Raw genomic sequence first — 6,271 nt, forward strand, 5'->3', positions numbered from 1 at the left:
CTAAGTTTTTATTTCTCATATTTTATTTTACCATGTGCTAAGTGAAAACAGTCCTTTCTCTTCTTTTTCAAAAGACAGCCTATTTATACATGTATACCTTATCAGCATAGAATATATCTGAATATTATGGTAACAATAAGGAAGAGAAACTAGGAGATTGGGCAACCAGAGCGAAGGGATAAAAAAGGTACCTTGTGAATTTTATATTGTATTCATGTGTTATATATTAAAAATAATTTAAAAGTTAGTTTTACATAGGTTAACAATACACATTTTGAGTATTTTTTATTCTCCTCAAATTATTTTCCAATATGGAAATAACCATGCTGTTTACTATCCCTTTTAATCTAAAATTTTTAAGCTTTTCTCTAGAAAGTTACTTTTAACTTATAACAAATTTTTAATGCAAATTATACTTTAGGTCAACAATAACTTCTACAATTCACAATTTATAAAGTGTTTTCACATACATCGTTGCATCTTTTTTCAATCTTGTGTTCATTTATTCACTTGTTTGTTCAATAAGAATTTGGTGAGTGCCTACTGTTTACCAGATCCCTGAGTTAGAAGCAGGAGATAATATGAAGAAACTGCTGCCAAGGAACTCAGTCTAACAGCCCAGTAGGCTATGCAGAAATGTTAAAAATAAAAATAGTGTAATGAATGCAATAACAGAGCCATACATAAGACATAGAGGCTAAATTAGTAGCTTAGCTCAATTTAGGGGATAATGTTGGCAAAATCTTTTTGGATGAGGTCATGTCGGTGACAGATTTTTAAAGGTCAAGAAGTCACCACCCAGAAAAGGAGGAAAGGCGCTATATGCTCAAACAAGGACCTTTTTAACAGTTACAAAAACTTAAACAGCATGGTATGTTTGGGAAACTATGCAAAAAGTTGCATTACTGGAACACAGTGCAAATTGGGGAGTGGCAGGAAATGTGGCTCGAGAAGTTAGCAGAGCCTGGATCTTGAAGAGCCTTGTGGACTCCACGACAGTTACTACATTTGAAGGTCTTAGACACGGAGGGAAAAAAACAAAGCCTTATGAATGCATTAAAAAAAATCTATTTCACCCTAAAAATAAATCCTATTTTCTTTTTCTTGAAAGACCTATAATTTTTAAATATTCTTTTATACTTAATTTTTCAGTTTAGCATGTCTGTTTGTTTCAATAGTAAACTAAAGCTATCTAACACTCAGAGCCTTTCTGGATCTCTGAGAGTTATAACGAGTTTCCACTCAGCAAAGCCACACTTTTCCAGATATTGGCCATGTGACTCCACCGTGAGCTGTTACTTAAAAGAGCACATTTAGTAACTGCAGGGACCTTTAATCAGTACTTCCATCTAAGAAGAGATCCACAGTTAGACTAGATGCAAAAGATGTGAGATAGAGAAGTATAACTAAGCAGAACAAAGGGAAGGACGAAAGGAAGAGAAGGATACAGAAGGATGAAAGGAAAGACACCAGTAGGATGAAGAGAAGGACATGGGGAAGAAAACAGGAAAGGGAAGGATAAGAAAATTTACAGGGAAAGAGAAAAAGGAACAGGAAGGGTGCAGTAGAGTGAAGGACTTATTTGTGTGCCAGGTAATTTGTAAACGACCTTATATCAATTAATATTCAAAATATTTCTGCAAGGTAAATGTTTCTCCTGCTTTCTAACTTAAACGGAGGTGCAGTTTAAGTTAGAAAGCAGGAGTAATATTTAAGGTGCAGTATCTCAAAACGATATAACTGGTCTAAATGACAAATTGAATTTAAACTTTCTAAATCCAAAATCCACAATTTTTCCACTGAAATCTCCACCTTCCAATTTAAAGTCAGAATGCCTAGATCAGGTACTTTATTCTGTGCCTTTGGGCATTTTAGCCACATCAAATCTATTTCGGCAACTATAAACTAGGTATTATAATAATTGTGCTCTCTTCCTTGCTAGTCAGAGTCAGCAATGAGATGATGTGTGTAAAGATACTGAAAGGATTGCTAACGAAAAAAAAATTAATAATCCACGCTGTTTTTCTTTTAAATCTTCAGTGTTAGGGCCCAAGGAGGCTCAAAAGAGTTTTCCATTATTATAACTGAAATAACTCTCAAAGCAGCTGCTGAAGCTCTTGGTGTTCAAAAGCGTCTCTTTCTGGTATACACACTGACAGACTATTTCCACTTGGATTGCTCTTAGTGACTATGAGCCCATGCAGAAGCAAGATAAACAAGCACCTGAGGAATCTTCCAGTGTTGGCTGAAGATACTAGGCATGTCATTTCTTTATAAGGTGACTGTACAATTCTACTGACCTATGGAGTGCAAGGTTTCTACGTTACTACCTGAGCTAATGCCAAGTTTTTCAACAGCATACTTCCTCCAATTATCTTGCCCAAATTTTAAGATATAAGATTAAAGTTTGAAAATTACTTCAAAAATGTCAGACAAGACCCAGACACTTAAAGACTACCCCAGTCACAACAATGGAGTCAACTGATATGACAACAAAAGTAAGCAAGCCTTTCCCTGATTCGTTACCCACCTTAGTGAGTCATTGGATCCCTAAAGATGAGACATTGTCAATTCCCATCTTATTTGTTGCCTTAAGACAGTTAACTTCTACTCCTGATTGTGACATTATTCCAAATACACTAAGGTGCATGAAGAGTACAAGTCCATTGCATACAGTAGTATCACAGAATTCATTAAAGGAAATGTCCTTGACAATAAACCTTGAATATTCTTTTACTTTCCCTGAGGTCCTTCCTTCTACGGTATTAACAGCTACTTCATTCACAGATTTTGACTTCCTCCAGAGTAGAACTTCTACAGCATCAATGTTACTAGAAAAATGAGACTCTACAGAGTGGGAAAGGAAGAGGCACACCCTAATCCACAAAACAAAAATACAAAAGCATCCTGTTTTATCTGACAATGTCTCAGGATCGATTAGTCAAGCTTGGTATTCACAAGCCTTCCTTGCCTTATCCAAGTACTCTCATTTTCTTGGATCCTCAGTCTCCGAGGAAGTAACAGAGGATATAGCCACACCTTCAGAAGGACTATTTTCAACGACAACATTTTTCAGCAAATGGAGTGGTTCTATTCCAGTCTATCTAGAAAGATCCGTTTAGTTATCTAACAGTCTCTTGATACCTTCAGCATCAGCAAAGGAGACATTAGCAGCCTCTTATTTTTCCCTTGAGTTCAGCCAACTGCCCCTGTAAAGCCAACTAAAGCAAAAGATTCTTCATGAGCATAATCATATCTGCGAGACTTTTGAATTTTCTCAACAGCTTTATTCATTCCCCATTCTTACAGAGACAATTTCACCTCTTGGCATGAGAATAAGTACAAAATTTGTATGGGAAAGTACATCTGACTCATTTGCCCCAGGAAACTGTTTGTGTTACCAACAACCTCTTAGAGGAAAGCTCATCCTGTGATATGATTATAAAAACTCAATCTTATTATAAAAAATCCTCATCATTTACCCAGCCATATGATTTATCTGATTTGTCCCTTTCTGAGCTGCCCAAATCTGCAAATGTATTTATTTGGGTTACCTGAAAGTATAGGCTCAAACACCATAATACATTTTCTTAGTGTCTGGTAGTCAGGCATAGAACATTTGGCTTTCAGCAAATTCTCAAGAACTAGCAAAACTTTGCCAGGCAGCACAATGTTAAACCTGGACTCTACTGACATGGTGATAAGTCGCCCGTAAACCTCCAAAAACTTATTAACAACAAGATATGGGACCATTTCTGACATTAACAATATACAAGGTAAGATTGTGATAGTTGTTTATTTTTCTATTCAATGAATTCTATTCAATGAATCTTTACACTAACAAGCAGTAACCAACTATTATTGGTTAAAATATTAAGATTAAAATTGAATGTTAAGATTAAAATGGAGTGCCTAATGTTAACTACATAAAATATGAGTGCTTGATCTTCTTCTCTATATATTTTCCAATAATTCTACAAGGAAAATTGTGATTTTGGGGAGGAAAAAATTTTAAGAGTATATTGTGTAACAAAAGTCAACAACAAAATACAGTACCTCTCTTGTGTTTTATACACATTAAATACAACATTCGGATTTATCAAAGGTTCACAAACCTGCAAGAAACTTCGAACCATAATTTAGACAATACTCTGTTTAGTTATTATTATTCCTAAATTATCTCAGAAACATACTTATCATCTGTTGCAACCTTATGGTCCACCATAGTTAGAAAAATGCTTGATAACAAACTCAATCTTAATTGGTAAAGACCATCTTCTTTCATTTAGCTTCTCTCTCATGATATGCTGCAAATCTAGGCAGTATTTAATTAAGAAGTCAATATCTATAGTCAAATAGGGGTTCAAAATCTAGCTCTACAATATACTATTTGTGTGACCTTGGGCAGCTACTTAATTTTATTACTAATTTTCATTATTTATAAATCAAGAATAATAATTGTCCCAATATATTTGCTGTAAAGATAAAATGAAATATGCATCTGGCACAGTGCCTGGCATATGCTGAATGTTCATTAAATGTAAGATGTTATCATCTCTGCTCATCCTCTCCTCTCTGACCTTGATAACCTGTATCACTGATTCTCTTAGAACTTATTTCACACGGAAGCATACTTATATGGTAACTTCCATGATAATTTTCATAAAGGATTTTTAATTCTGGGAGATTTCTTATGTTTGAATTAAACATCTAAATTAAATAGATGCTATTTTACTCAGATTCATGACAGAGTTTCCAGAAACATTATTTAGACAAAGTACAACCAGTTTGTCTTTAACTAAATATGAATCGTTTTAAGAAACAAAGATTCTGTCCATGGCCATGCTACACTGAACAAGCCGATCCCATCTGATCTCGGAAGCTAAGCAGGGTTGGGCCTGGTTAGTACTTGGATGGGAGACCACCTAGGAAGACCACATGCTGTAGGCATAAAACAAAAGAAAAAGAAACAAAGATTCTGACAACATGTGCTCTCCATTCTGAATCTCAGAAACCTGAGGACATGTCACACACAAGTAAGCAACGCTATCACCAAGGAATGGTAAAGCTGATGAAACTTGAGCCTGTTTGAAACTTATCTCCCTAATAGTTAGAACATATACTATTAATCGATCTCATGAAATATGCAACAGTGTTCAAATCTCACTTTAAAATAGTCTTTCTGTTCATCAAGTGATTGCCCCACTCTGTCTTCTAGATTCGTTCAATAGTATGAAACACCACTTCTTTCTAACCCTAATATCTAAAACATGACTTTGTTATATTACAGCATATCCCCATTTTTGTGATAATCACCTCTTCTTCCTTCTCAGATAACACCAAACCATATCTTCGCAGAGCTTGAATTGTTTTTCTAGCTTCTTTGAGATTTAAATGTGTTAACTGAAATCAGAACACTGGTTCATTACTATGTCTCTATTCAATTATACAACTTTAATGTCCTGAACTTTAAAAAATTTCCGTTGTGCTTTTAAAAACTCACTCACTCCCTTAGTTTAGGAATTTGGGCCTGCTGCCAAAATATTGTTTTCCTAAAGCTCCCTAACCCAGACTTGGTTACCTGATACTACTAATAAGCTAATTTCAGGATCTTCTTCCATACTATAACTTAAGGTTGAAAGGATTAGGAAATTTGGAAACTAACAAACTCCATGAATATGTGGAAGCAGCATCAAGGTTATAATGCAAAATCTATCAGTTGATGATAAAAGGAAGATGAACAAAGCTGGTAAGAAAAAGGTAAGTGGGAAAAAGAAAACAGAAGAGGAAACCAGGGCTTCAGATGGATGGAATCTGACCCTTGAGTAGATGGAGAAAGTGTCCCCAAACCAAGGGCTAAAACAGAGATGAAAGAAATCGGTCCTTTTTACTTCTCTCTGTAGCTACTTATGTAGTACCTAAATATAAGATAGACTACTACATATACCTACTGAGTATCAGTAGATGATTTCCCACGTTCCTATGCAAATCAGGTCAAAAAGTGAAAATGAAGGAAATAAATCAATCATCAAGACAACCTAAAACATTTAAATAAACAGTGGTATTTGTTAAAACTTGTTTCTTGTTTGCTTCTTTTGGATCAATTCAACACATTTCCAATAGTTGTTAATCCAATTCAATTGATAACAGCAACTATTGGGCACTAACTTAATTACACAACTCCTCCTGACACATTTTATGATCAAGAAGATGGCAACCCGACTCACTTGATGCTTGTAATAAAATCAGTAAATAAATATCCTTCAGCCCC

At 35.0% G+C, this 6,271-nt stretch overlaps 1 pseudogene; it reads left to right on the plus strand.

Annotated features, from left to right (window-relative positions):
• Positions 1 to 4,832: 4,832 nt before the first annotated feature.
• LOC111741890 lies at positions 4,833 to 4,950 on the plus strand (annotated as a pseudogene).
• The last annotated feature ends 1,321 nt before the right edge of the window (positions 4,951 to 6,271 follow it).

The sequence above is a fragment of the Pteropus vampyrus genome, unplaced genomic scaffold (genome assembly GCF_000151845.1).
Source record: "Pteropus vampyrus isolate Shadow unplaced genomic scaffold, Pvam_2.0 Scaffold82, whole genome shotgun sequence".
In the NCBI taxonomy this organism is placed as follows: Eukaryota; Metazoa; Chordata; class Mammalia; order Chiroptera; family Pteropodidae; genus Pteropus; species Pteropus vampyrus.